The sequence below is a fragment of the Oryzias latipes genome, chromosome 15 (assembly GCF_053564925.1).
Source record: "Oryzias latipes strain Hd-rR chromosome 15, Olatipes_Hd-rR_3.1".
NCBI lineage: Eukaryota > Metazoa > Chordata > Actinopteri > Beloniformes > Adrianichthyidae > Oryzias > Oryzias latipes.
In genome coordinates, this window is record NC_136251.1 from 6,655,362 (window position 1) to 6,669,032 (window position 13,671).

General features: G+C 42.5%; 1 long non-coding RNA gene across 1 annotated transcript; it reads left to right on the top strand.

Moving 5' to 3' along the window:
* Positions 1–1,239: 1,239 nt before the first annotated feature.
* LOC111948840 (uncharacterized) lies at positions 1,240–3,888 on the top strand. Its single transcript, XR_002874830.2, has 4 exons — positions 1,240–1,516; positions 2,622–2,696; positions 3,006–3,059; positions 3,137–3,888. It is a non-coding gene; the product is annotated as an uncharacterized LOC111948840 (long non-coding RNA).
* The last annotated feature ends 9,783 nt before the right edge of the window (positions 3,889–13,671 follow it).

A 13,671-nucleotide genomic window follows, 5' to 3' on the forward strand; every position in this document is an offset into this window, starting at 1 on the left:
AAGAAAGATAAGGGGGAAATAAAGGAAGACAAAGTCTTTAAATTTTTGAATTTGTTTCATTCAAGGTGAAAAAAGCTGAAAACCAGAGGGCCACATCTTAACCCCTCAGTTCTAGAGAGCTGTATCACTTTGGGCCTTAGTAAATAAACTGTTAGTAAATGCTATATAAGTATTAGTATGGATTTACCATTTACCATAACTATGACTGGAATTACCATTGACTGTATAAGAGAACATAACAGAGTGAGTGTCACGTCACCCATAGAAAAAGACTTTCCAGCTCCAATGAAGTGAAGTCAACTCAGTTGCTATTTTTTTGCGATATGGACGCCACCACATTGAAGCCAGCCAACGTCAGTAAGCAGTGATTGGTTCGAGCCTATTTGAGTTTCTATGGCAACCATTCTTTCCAATTAGAAGTGAGCTTTTGGAAGTCCACACCCCTACAACTTGAAAATGGGCTGTGGAGAATCTGTCAGACGTTTCAAATGTCATGAGAACACGTACGTATTGGGGCATTTGACTGGTCAGTTTATAACTTGAATAATTGGATGTACAGAAAAAAATCATGAAACAAATGTTCGAATAAAATAATAGAATAATAACTGTTTATTCAACAGAAGTAATTGACTTTGAATCTGGCTTTTTGGAGCCAGCGGGTACTTCCTGTTTAGAGCGTGAGGTGGGAGGGGTCCAACAGTCTATTTACTCGAGCTTAAGTCAAATGGGTTAACCTAAATGACTTCCTGTTTGAGGCAGGTTCAAAAGTAAAGTACTGGAGCCAGATCAGCCTACAGGTGACCTTTTGACTTTTTTATGTTACATCAGTCTTTTCAATGGAAAAAAGGCAGACTTTACAAAAGTAAAAGACATATTTACAAACTGATTCCAAAAATGTCTTCCACCATTGAGGCTAGATTTATGTCTACAACAGTTGGAGTTATGAAACTGGTTGTTCTGGCCTGATGTCACATCAGGTCAAGATGGCAAAAGCTAATTAACCTTTAACCCTTGTGCTATCTTAGATGACTCCCACCCTTCCATTGACGTGTTCTCCCTACCATGACAAAGGTGGATAAAGGTGGAAAGATTTCATGTAATCCATGGACACCAGTGAAGATCACAAATCATTGAAGAAAAAAGGTTCAGAGCACTGTCTAGTGGGTCTAGATGACCCAACTCCCGATGTTAAAGTGCCTATAATACACTGAAAAAACGGGAAAAGTGGGGTTGTTCAATTTACAAATAGTAAACATGTTTGTTTAATATGAACAAATTATGTTTACCTTCGAAACAGAATATAATCTTGAAAATCACACATCATTTCTTGCTGTGTTACTTTTATATATTTAAATCATGTTGACAAAACATGAAATAGTTATGCTTGATCCTTTGCCCCTTAATTTTGGATCAGTAAACCCCATCGGTGAAGAAGAATTCCAGGAGGGGAAACTTTGCAGTCAGCCATTTTAGAGAAGCTACAAGCACCTGCTCTGGCTGGAGGAACTTAAAAAAGGTAAGTTAATTTACTCTAACAAATTAATTTAAGAAAGTGGAAGGCGTAAATGTATCATTAGTGTTATTTTTTTCCACGGGGAAGAGCTTTGTAATCCACTTTTGTCGTAGTTATCAAAGTTAAGGCTCTGCGCGCCACTTTTGTCCCTGCCGGCCGCAGCCCTCGGACGGCAGGTAGGGGGAGGTGTGTGTGCGCGGTAAATTGTACTTTCACGTCGCAGGCAGATTCAGCTGTAAACGCGGTGATTTCAAATGATGTACGGGGAAGAGTGGTGAGTAGTTATGCCGTAGGAATTCGCTTTTGACAGAGGGCAGTGGGCGCTTGTGGGCACGGCTTTTTTTTTCCACAGGCAGAAACTCTGCCAGGGGAATTTTCATCGTCACTAAGTGGATTTCTTTTTGCTAAATTCTGCGTTGTGGAGACCGAAATTGAAGGAAAATGTGAGAAGCTATCATTACTATTGTCATTATTTAGTTTTTCCATACCGTTCCACCATGAGCTAGTTTAAGGACAGCATTATTTGACCAGCAAACAGCACCGCACTTCTGTCTCAGTCAGCTGTCAATCATTCTCCGTGCGCGTCTCGTGCACAGAATGCGTTTGGTGTGTCCAGTTTACATAAATCTTTGGTTTCAATCAGAGCTTTGTTTTCATTCTATGATGCTGAACATATTTTTTATTTTAGCTTTGAGAGTTTAATTGAGTGAAAATATTCATGTCCTTTTGGAACAAGTGTATAATGTGTAGTAAAAAGTTTACTGCCTTATAATAATGTCTGTAATCCTACTTCACATATTCCTCCCATTTGTGATAAATTAATATGGGAATCCTTTATGGGTGGGGGGGATTATCCACTCCCGATCTGCTAGTTTAGTTTTGCAGTTTCCATTTCAAAATTCGCGGGTTCTCATAAGCCTGGTTTGAATCCTGTGGGGGGAGGAGGTGTCTAATGTTCTTTCTGGTCTAATTTCTTCAGAATATTTTTGCAGCTATTTATTTCAAACCAATGCATGTTTAGTTATTAAAATGATACAACAAAGCTGTGGAAGTCTCACTCTCTATATATATTTGAAATGTAACTAATAAACCTCTGTCCTGATTACAGAGCTCATCACACAACACTTCCAACTGCTCCTCCCTGATCATGCTGGGGTCCATGCTCCAGTCTTCACTGAGTCAGGTGGGTCACCATGCATTTACTATATATTACTGGAATTATTGTCTCCTGGATTGTCATCGAATCGGGAGGTAACCAAGATTGCCAGCCCTACTCTTTACACGCACCTTTTATGCAGAGATATACATACATAATAAATAATGAAATTGATGGTTGATCAGTTATCCCACTACCTCTGTTAACATGACACTAAGGATATAATGATTTTGTTAACACAGTAACTATAACATTTATTGATGAGCCAAGGGTAAGAATTTTATTTTTCCAAAGTTTTCATGTGAATTTAAAATTTTTTGACTCTTTGTATTTCAGACTGCTGAACTTCTCGCCAATATAAGCAAGTTCAGGGGTTTATTCAAAGTATAGGTGAGTTGTGTAATCTAGACGCTTTAACTAAACTTCAAATGTGAACTGTGCACACAAATATCTTCTGTGTTCTTCAGAATGAAGACCATGCAGCAATCCAGGAGGCAATCGAGGACACCACGGTGGGAATTTCCCTCCTAATGGAAACTGGCAGTGGTGAGGAAGAGGACATTCTCGTGGTCCACATCTCCCAGGCTGTGGTGGTCGACCCACCAAGTGTCTGAGTGGCAGATGCCAAGGCTTTTTTGGCCTTATTTACAGCACAAATCTGATTACCATCCTCATCTCAGAAACACCTTGTCATGGGGCCGTGACTTTGCTCCTGCTATGATCTCCTGGAGGCCCTTCCCTTCTTGAGCTCTCCCGCTGGTCACAGGTGTTCTGTATTATGTTGATTGGTTTGTCTATTTATGCAGTGTCTGATCTTGTTTCTGTGTCGGAGCGTCTTCGTTCTACGCTCTGGTGTTATGGTTCTCTGGCATTTAAGTCCCTTCGAGTGAACTATTGGATTTGGGTCGTTCTTCCTGCTCTTGGGTTCTCTCCCTTGGACATTCCGTCACACACCTTTGAGGTAATCCAAAAAAAAACTGTATTAGAGTTATAAGGCAAAGTGGTGTCTAAGGTTTCAGGCTTAAAGATCCGACTCTTTGAATAAAATGACCTTTAAATAGTTTAACTTTTTCCTAAGAAGGGATTCCAGCTGTTTGCTTTGGCTCTGTTATCTTCTGTTTAATAAAAATGGCAAGCCCAATTTATTGTGATTTGTCATTTTATGCTTCACTGTAAACATATTTTTCAAGTTTAGATAATAAAAAAGTTAAATCTGAAATTTGTGTTCAGTGTCATATGTTCATTGGATTTTCATAATGCACAAGAAAGTATTTGCTTTAAATAATAATCTGCAATTGCAATTTTATTTTTCAATTTAAATTTTATTAAAATAATTTATAAATTAAATGAACTATGTAGGTAATTTCAAACAAATAATAGTGTTTTAAATGTTTGAAAAAATTATGGTAAATGACATAATAAAATCTTGTTTGTTTATGTAAAATTATTAGGTGCAGAAACAAAGAAGCATTCATTACAGTAGAACATGATTTTATTATGAGCAATAATTATATTGGTTCAACATGATTTTTTTGCGCGCAACCGCTGTCCATGATTTTTTTATGTCAATCCAACAGGTCTTTTTTTTCAGTGTAGAACAAGGGTTACAACTGTTAGCAAGCTGTCCCAACAGGGACAAAGTTACTGCTTTGTCCATCTCTATAGTGCTTTTAGTGAAATGTAAAAAGGTCAGGAAAGGTTTTGTCACTGTCAGCAAGTGAAAAGTGAAAATCAACCAAACTAAACAACTTCCTATCATTCTGATCAAGGAAAGCTTATCATGCATCCATTGAATCCTTCTTAACTCTGAGGCACAGATCTGCAGATGGACAACCCTTTCTTCTTTCAATGAAATGGAAAAGAGTTGTTTTGTTGCTTGAAAGTATAGAAATGACACCAATCAAGTGATCATTATTGATATGTTGAGATGCTGTTTACAGTAATTGGCTGAAATGTTTGAAGGCAACAGACAGATTTCTTACAGAAATGTTCAGCGTAGCCTACAGATACTTTTAGTCTTATTCTCTTTCATTTAAAAGCCTAATAAACTACTCTCTGCTCTCCCACAAACACTTGATCTTATGCATTTGTCTGAATTTTCCACTTTGTTGCTCTCGGGGTGAATTTATGTGGGTTTTATTTTTATTTTACAGATTTAGATTTAAGCGTAGAGCAAGCCTATTTTGTTTTCTATAGGAATAAAAGGATTTTCCTCACGCTAGCAGTCAACCTCTAGAGCACAAAGACATGTTGAAATTAGGAGCCGAAAAAGCCTAACATGCTGGATTTGAGCCTGGAATCTGTGTTTAAATGTCTTCCTTAATAGCCAAAGATTTTTTTTATGGCAAAGCGCTTTAAATCTGACTGTTTTCTGCCAATCCTTGAAAGGAAAAATCTTTCTGTTTTGTCAGAGACTCCAGCAGTGGTTCATGTTTGGTTTTGTGGTAAGACGGAAATGTTTTTTGCTCTATAGAAACGAATATTCTGGTGCCACTTAGAGTCACACAACCCCATCTGAGTCCGTCTGGTTTACAGTGAGTCAGAAACCGAGCCGCAGGGCCGAGTGTGTAAACTGAGACGAATGATGTGTCTTCAGTCAAGTCTTGGCAGAAAATACATCTTTTGAACATAATGAGCATGAAGTTAACATGTGCAGAACAGTCTGTTGTCTTCTGGGTTATGTTTTCCGGGTGGTTTCATAGCTTCACTCATCATGAAGGCATCCAGTCCTCCTAACAGATCTTCAGCTGAGTGAGAGCAGATGAAACGTTTACATCAGCGATTCTGTTGTCGTTGTTCTAACAGAGCACAGAACCGATCTGTTATGAAGCTGTTGGTTTTAAGCCCTAACTAGATGCTGGAATTCACGGCCGACTTTTGAGGCTGGTTCTGTCAGATTCTGTTCCTCCTTTTTCAGGGCCACAGATGAAAGAAGGTCTTCTTCCTTTTCAGATGACTGAAAAGTAATCACTCCCTTTATCAAACAGCATGCATAACCAAAAGTCTTGTTTGTTTGTTTTTTAACCAAAGAAGAACATCAATCCCCGCAGGGGTGTGTGTAATTATTTTGAGGCCTGGGGTGATCAGGGGAATGTCTCCATCTCTATTCTCTGTCACATATTCAAGCATGTTACCTGATTTTGGAGTTTTGTCTTAACTGTAAACCAAAAAATATAGCTTGTTGATGTTTAAAAAAAAATAAAGGTAAATGTAAATATTCTTTTCTACCTTCCTCAAAGGCCCAAAGCACTTTACAGACACAGACCCATTCACCCACTGGTGGCGGCTCTGCTGCCGAACACTGGCGTCAACCTTCCACGATAAAGTAACATTTTATTCTCATAAAAACTAGACTCAAATGTTTTATTCATCCATTTATAATCACACAGAATGTACTTCAGGACCTACTACTACCACTATGCAACTACTATTATGTCTGCATTCATGTTACCCCATAATAACTTTTCTGGATGTGACACAAAAGCAGAGTAATCTGACCCTAAAAAACTGTTGCACAAGCACTTCACGCCTTAGTCACAACTGCCCTTATGAGTGGATAAGGGATGTCTGCAGCAAAAAAATGAGCAAACCTGTACGGGGCACACAGGTGGCACGCAGGACATTTTATGATATAAAAATGTTTCTTTATGGGAATACAGCAGACGACAAGTTGTAGCAAACACTTATACAACAAACAAAGGTAGGTAAGGGTGAAATAGGTGAGACACAGCCTAACAAATACTTCACGATACATTTACCACACACACAACAATGGTACCTTTCATTTTTATGACGTCTCGTAAGGTACGAGCCTCATTGGAACTCTAAGACACACTTGCACTCTGATTAAGATGCACCATATTACCAAAAGTATTCACTCACCTGCCTTGACTCACATATAAACTGAAGTGACATCCAATGAACTGAAAAAGGTTGGGGACCATTGTTCTAAGGTCCAGTGGCGGTGTGCTTTACACCACTGCAGGACGCTTTGCATTGCACTTGGTGATGTGTGACTTGGATGCAGCTGCTCGGCCTTGGAAACTCATTCCATGAAGCTCTCTGCGTGCTGTACTTGGGATAATCTTAAGGTGACATGAAGTTTGGAGCTCTGTAGCAATGGACTGTGCAGAAAGTCGGCGCCACGTAAACTGGCGAGTGGTAGACCACGTAAACTGACGTGGTCTACCACTTGGTGGCTGAGTTGCTGTTGTTCCCAAACTCTTTTATTTGGTTTTGGTAGAGCAGACAGATGACTGTGAAATATTTAGATCCAAAAAAATTTCACAACTGGATTTGTTGCACAGGTTGCGTCCTACAACAGTTCCACACTGGAATTCACTGAGCTCCGTCGAGCAGCCCATTCTATTACAATGTTTGTAAAAACAGTCTGCATGCCTGATGGCTTGATTTTATTTATTTTTTTTTTTTAACTTGTCCTGTCCAACAGCTAGGCAAACAGATGAGAGCTGAGGGCCTCTTGTGTTGGACATATTTTATTTTAACAAGAGGGGTTATTCATCTTCAGACAAACCAAAGGTATGTCTGAATAAACCCCTTTTGTAATTGAGGCCAAAATTTATTAATTTCAATCATGTTTGAAAATCTTTGGTGTTGGACCGGACGGAAAAGGAAAGAGGGGAAGAAGAGAGAGGGACGTTAGAGAGAGGGGGGGGTAGGAGGGTGATAATAGGAGGGGAAGGGGGGTAAGACCATGAAGCAGCATAGAGCAGACAGGTTTACTGGTTGTTTATCGTTACGGTACGGTTCAAATGTAGTACAAAAAGGGCGGGGCCTGTTCACACACACTCAAATATTATCAACACACCTGCTAGCCGCAAAAATGTCCACATGTCAACATGCACACAAAACAGATAGTGTTCACGAACGCATACCTATGCCTTTAAACCAACTAGTGTGAAATCTTTCATTCATTCAATCATGCAAACTATTAGTGCAAAGGTGAGCTAACACCTGTGCTCAGGTGAGTGTTTATGTTCTTCTAAAATGGATGGTGGAATGTGAAAAGAAGGAGGAGGAGCGCCCAGCCACCCCCACACCCATACCCCCGCCGCAGCAGCAGCGGCAGCCGGAATTCCCCCAACGCCACACGGGAACAGGCAGGGAACAACCGCCCCCCGGGCGACCAAGACCGCCACCCAGGCCAGGGTCAGCCGGACCGCCGCGAGGCCCCCAGAGCCAGAGAGCAGGGAGGCGCAGAGGGAAAGAGAGCGCCGCCCCAGCCCAGCCAGGAAAGCAGCCCCCCGCCGCGCCGGAAGAGCCCAACGCAGGGCCCCACCGGAGAGAGACGCCCACAGCCCCAGACGAGCACCCCACCACCACCCAGGAGTTCCGGGCATCCCCCCGCCCCGACCCCAGGTACGAGCCAGGACCCCCCAAGGGAGACCCGCTCCGCACTCCAGGCAGCCACCCACCCGGCCCACGGTTGGTCCAGGTAGGAGCAAGGCAGGGGCCCGCCGCCCCCGCCCAGGAGGGGGGAACCCCGGGGAAAAAAGGGCGGCCCACAAGGGATGTTATAAATATGGCCCGACCAGGCTCGGCCATGTTGGAAGTTTGGCGGGGCCCAGCGCCCAGGGGCAAGGACCAGGACCCACCCCCCAGGGGCACGAACACCCCCGGCTCAGGTGTAATATGAACCCCCCCACCGCGCGGAGAGAGCACCGCCGGGCCCAGGGAGCCGGCACCCAAGGGACACGGCCGCCATCGCCTAGGGGCCCGCACCCCCCACCAGGGAAGGGGTAGGGGACATATGGACCCAGGTCCCACCTTCCTTGTAAAATGTGTGTGCGTGTATGGGTGTTTGAGAGGGTGTTTGTGTGCATGTGTGTGTGTTTATGTTTGAATGTATATATTGAAGGGGGAGGGGTGTGTGTACTAAGGGGGGTGCAGTTAAAATTGGCGAGTAGGGCACTAAGGGGACATCTCCTGATTACTCACAGTGATGTCCCCTCACCCTCCACACCAAGGGGCCCTAAATGTCTAAGGTGCGGTTAAAATTGGCGGGTAGGGTGCCAGGAGGACATCTGCTGCTTGCTTGCAGTGATGTCCAAGCACCCCCCCTACCAAGGACCCTACATGTCTAAGGTGCAAATAAAACCGAAAGAGGGGGGGCCCACTCCATACGGCAACCATAGGAGGGGGGCCACTCCCAAGTAGCCCCCCCCCAAGGCGTATCGCAGGCTAGACCCCCCACCCCCTCACCCTAATATGAGGTTATATAAGGAAGGGGGTAAGTTGGGGACAGCTGGTAGACTGTCCCCCGGTGGTCAAACAGCCGTCCCCCAGCCCACCCCCAGCAAAGGGGCCAGGGCCACCCAGCCCAGGGGCCCACCCCCGGAGGCGCCGACACCCCAGGCCCGGCACCACCCACCCCACACAGAGAGAGAGGAGCCAGAAAGCGTCGCCCCCCCCCGGAGCAAGCCCAGGCCCCCACCCCCAGACGCCGGCCCTAGAAGAGCTCTGGTCAGGCCTCGACGGGACCGAGGAGGCCAACCGGCCGAGGCAACCACTGATTGCCTCAGCGGAGACCCCGACCCGCTAGCCCCCCCCCTGATGGCTTGATTTTATACACCTGTGGCCAGGCCAAGCGATTAGGACGCCTGATTCTGATCATTTGGACAGGTGAGCAGAAACTTTTGGTAATATAGTGTACGTACCAATCAACCCGATGGATCGTCTTGATCCAGCCCTTTTGTCAAATTTAATCATAGAATTCAAATATTTTTTTTAAATTCCTGGACCAACTGTAGTTTGGAATTATTATCATGTTGTGTTTTGTTTGTTGAAGTCATTTTTTTTTTTCAGGTTCCAGGTTAAATGTTTAAGTCAAGTTGTTTTTTCTGACTTATGCCACACAACAGGAGCAATTGAAGGAAAAAGCAGGGATCTACTCGCATCCTCATCAGAGGAAAGCTGATACTTTCACTGTTTGTAACAGCCCTCTTGTTTTTGACTGTATGACACACACATACATGTACGCACGCACAAACACGTTGATTCTAACTTTTTTTAAAGTTTAAATAAGCTAAGTTCAGCAAAATGTTTTTTTGTTGTTGGTGTTTTTTACAGATTAATTCTTAGTTTTTCACTGAAACATTGCTCAGGAGTCTAACTTGTCCCCACTAATGGTTTTACACTTCAAGTCATGTCAGTAAAAAAAGTTTCACGTTCTCGCACAACCGTTCTGTGTTTGTGGAATAATCATCCTTAATACTAACACGAAAACTAAAGTCAACATGTTGAGATGAAATGTTTCCCCTTAGGCATCTTTTCATTTTTTTTCTCTCATTTATTATGACCAAGAGTGTTTTGTTTTCTGCCACCAAGATTTATATCTGGTAGACGTAGTGTGACCTCTATATCTAGTTTCTGATTAAACAATGGAGCCATATGTATTGGCTCCACAGCACTTACGTCTACGTTTCCCTATATAGTAATCAAGCTTTCTGGATGTCAGAAGATTTGGTTCAGAACTGCAGCACGTCGTTCTCAACAAATGGAGAAAAGATAGTATAATGGAAAACCGTCACGTGACTGACCAATAAACCAAAAATAAACTATATTTAATCATCTAACAGAAGGACTGCGGAGGATGGTACATCCAGGAGGTCATACAAGATGTAAAGGGAATGCAGGTCTCCACACATTTGGTTGAAGTCAGAGATCATAAGTCAAAGAGAAAAGAGAGGCAAACATGTAACTATTGGAGGGTTTAGGAAGACTTGTTTCGCTTTGACAGAAACATTTTAATCATCCTCAAAACCTTTGGACTTTATTTAGACCAGTGTTTTTCAACCGGTGTGCCTGTGCCGTGAGAGATGGTCAGGTGTGCCGTGGGAAATTACCCATTTTCACTGATCTAAAAACATTTCCCATCTCCAGGATATCAGCTCTGTGTTTATCCAAACAGGCTCTGATAAAACACTGAGTAGTTAGGAATATGAAAGATAATAAAATACTTTTTTCTTTGTGTTTATTTCATTCTATTAAAGACATTTTGATGGAACCGCGATTTAGCTGCAGCTTCAGCTCTGTTTTAGGAAAAGTCCCGCCCCTTTAACTGTCTCAACCAATCATTCTTGGAGGCTCAATCACACATCATCAAACTGACAAATCAGAAGTGGTCTTCACTTCCTTGTTGCATTTTAGCTCGTAAAGTCTCTCACTTCCAACAAAATCAACAGCTAAAGCTCATCTTTAGTGGTGTAGCTTTAAAAATCTGGTGTCAGACCGTGGAACAAGTGAACAAAACCATGAAGTTCAGAGAAGCGAGTCTGTCTGGCATCAGCGTCAGGTTTTGCACTACATCTCCCATGATGCATTGGGTTAAAGTGACAGCGTCTCAGCGTACAATGAGTCTTCCCTGTTAAACGTCTTAAACCAGAACGAACACACATCAAACAGTTTTTAAATCTTCTTGATGAAATCAGAGGTCAACAGTTTAGTTCTCCTCCACCTGTCTGGGCCTGCTGTGTGTGTGTGGGTGTGTGTAGGTGTGTGTGTGTGTGTGTGTGACCAGTGAGAAAGAGAGAGAGAGAGTGGCAGAGAGAGAAAGTTTCACTGTAAATGTCAGTTCTGTTTCTGCACCTGCGGTTCCCGCACAAGGTTGCAACATTGTTAGAATAATTCAAGAATCAACTCTGTTTGCTCTCATTCTCCCGCACATTTGACATTTAACCATTTGACTTTCTTGCGGGAATCTTTAATATCTCGCTCTTTATCTGCTACAAATTGGAGGCGGGACACGTTAAATATAGCTTTGCCAGTGTGGTTTCTTATCACAACTGATCAAAATGGCCAAAAGGCTTTCTGCGCAGAGGGCCCTGGAATTGATTTTAGAAGAGAGTGACGTTTTTGAGAATGATGTAGAGGGAGACGATTCAGAAGAGGAGGTTTCAGAATTAGAGGATCACATTTCTGAAAATTCAGAGTCTGACAGTGACTCTGAAGAAGATGATTAGATTGGGGCGGCCGTGGAGCAGCGGTCGGGTGGTTGGCCCATGATCGTAAGATTGCAGGTTCAATTCCCGCCTTGCACGCCCATGAGTCGAAGTGTCCTTGGGCAAGACACTGAACCCCACCTTGCCTCTGGTGGTAGGCGGGCGCCTGTGTTTGGCAGCGGAGCCGCCACCAGTGTCTGAATGTGTGAGTGAATGTGTGTGTGACTGGGTGAATGGGTCTGTGACTGTAAAGCCCTTTGTCCTTGTTGGAAGAAAGGCGCTATATAAGTATACGCAATTTATCATTTAGATTGAGCATCAGCCAGTTCCAAAACAAAGCCATCAGCACCCAGCCACAGGACCAGGCCGTCAGCAGCCAGGACCATGTGTTGTACAGGCTAGTGGCTAGAAGGCATGTGTTCAATGGGGCTGATGTGTTGTCTTGACTAATAGGTTTACTCTATGTGTTCAGCTTGTGTTGTGCACCTGAATGGGTTCAGTTTCTGTGTTCAAATAAATAAAAGTCAGTAGTTTTGAAAACCCTTGCTTCACTTTAAAATTTGTTTCCACTCATATCTTGATTTTAATTGATTTTCTTTATCACGTTTTAAATAATGAGTTATGAATGTGATCTAACAAAGGTAAAGGGCAAATATTAACCAAATATACTGATTGTAAATGGATGAGGTAAACATCTGTCGAGTATTTTAACATCAAAGTGTTTGATTGTGAGGCATTAAAAACCACAACATGCAATGGGTCCACCAGACCCACGAACACTGGCTGAGTAACAACAATATGAACACCACACAAGGGTTAAACTAGATACAAACAATTTAATAATCTAAACAGAAATAAAAGAACATTTTGTTTTTGCAAAATCAATTTTACTGATATGAAAAAAATTGCACTCTTGTAAAAACAATTCTTCTGAAGGAAACAGCACATACACATGAACAAGTGCCTAATGAGGATCTTTGCTCTCTCACTATCTTCCAACTCTGGAGGTGTTTCCCATTTTGATCTTGGGGTTTCCAGTCCATACTCTGCACACATGTTCCTGTATATTATTCCAGCCACTTGATTGTGGCGCTCCATGTATGCTTTCCCTGCCAGCATCTTACACCCTGCAGTTATGTGCTGGATTGTTTCAGGCGCCTCTTTGCACAGCCTACACCTTGGGTTTTGTCTGGTGTGGTAGATCTTCACCTTGGGTCTTGTCTGGTGTGGTAGATCTACACCTTGGGTCTTGTCTGGTGTGGTAGATCTGAGCCTCTATTGCTCTGGGGCTCAGGGCTTGTTCCTGAGCTGCCAGGATGAGTGCTTCAGTGCTGTCCTGCAGGCCAGCCCTTTCTAGCCATTGGTAGGACTTCTTGAAATCAGCCACTTCAGTTATGGTCCGATAAGACATCCCATGTTGTGGGTTGTCCTCCCATGAGGATCTGTCCTCCAGCACTGTATCCTCTGCTCTCCATTGCCTGAGACATAAAACACATGGGGAATAATACTGGAGTTATCCAGCCATACAGGCTTGAGTCTGTCTTATTTCCCCTTTTGGGTTACTTTCCACTCCAGAGAAATGCTTTTTTTTTATTTTTTTGGTTGTAGTGGCTTCATTTAAACCCAGTTTAATTAATTAAATTAGTTGTTTTATAAATTTTTAAAAATTAGTTGTTAAATTAGTCCCTTTTTTACCTCACAGTTGGGTTAAAAAGAAGCCAACTTGATTTACTGTCATTGTCACTGTTACAATGACAGTCAAAAAGGGCTCTTTGGTCCTATCAACATTCCTATGTTCAAACAACAATTTGCCATGATAACATTTATGATTAAATAAATGATAAATCACACATACCAACACCATAAAAAGTACTTCTTTCGGTCACTAAAAGCAGAAAGTTATAATTCAGTTGTCACTAGATAAAAAGGGCATCAGCCATTGAAAACCAGGACACACAAATTCTACGTATTAAAATAGGTAAATTCTGAAAAAATGTAAAAAATAAAAAAGGAAACACACAGTACAGGGAATTTAAAATAAA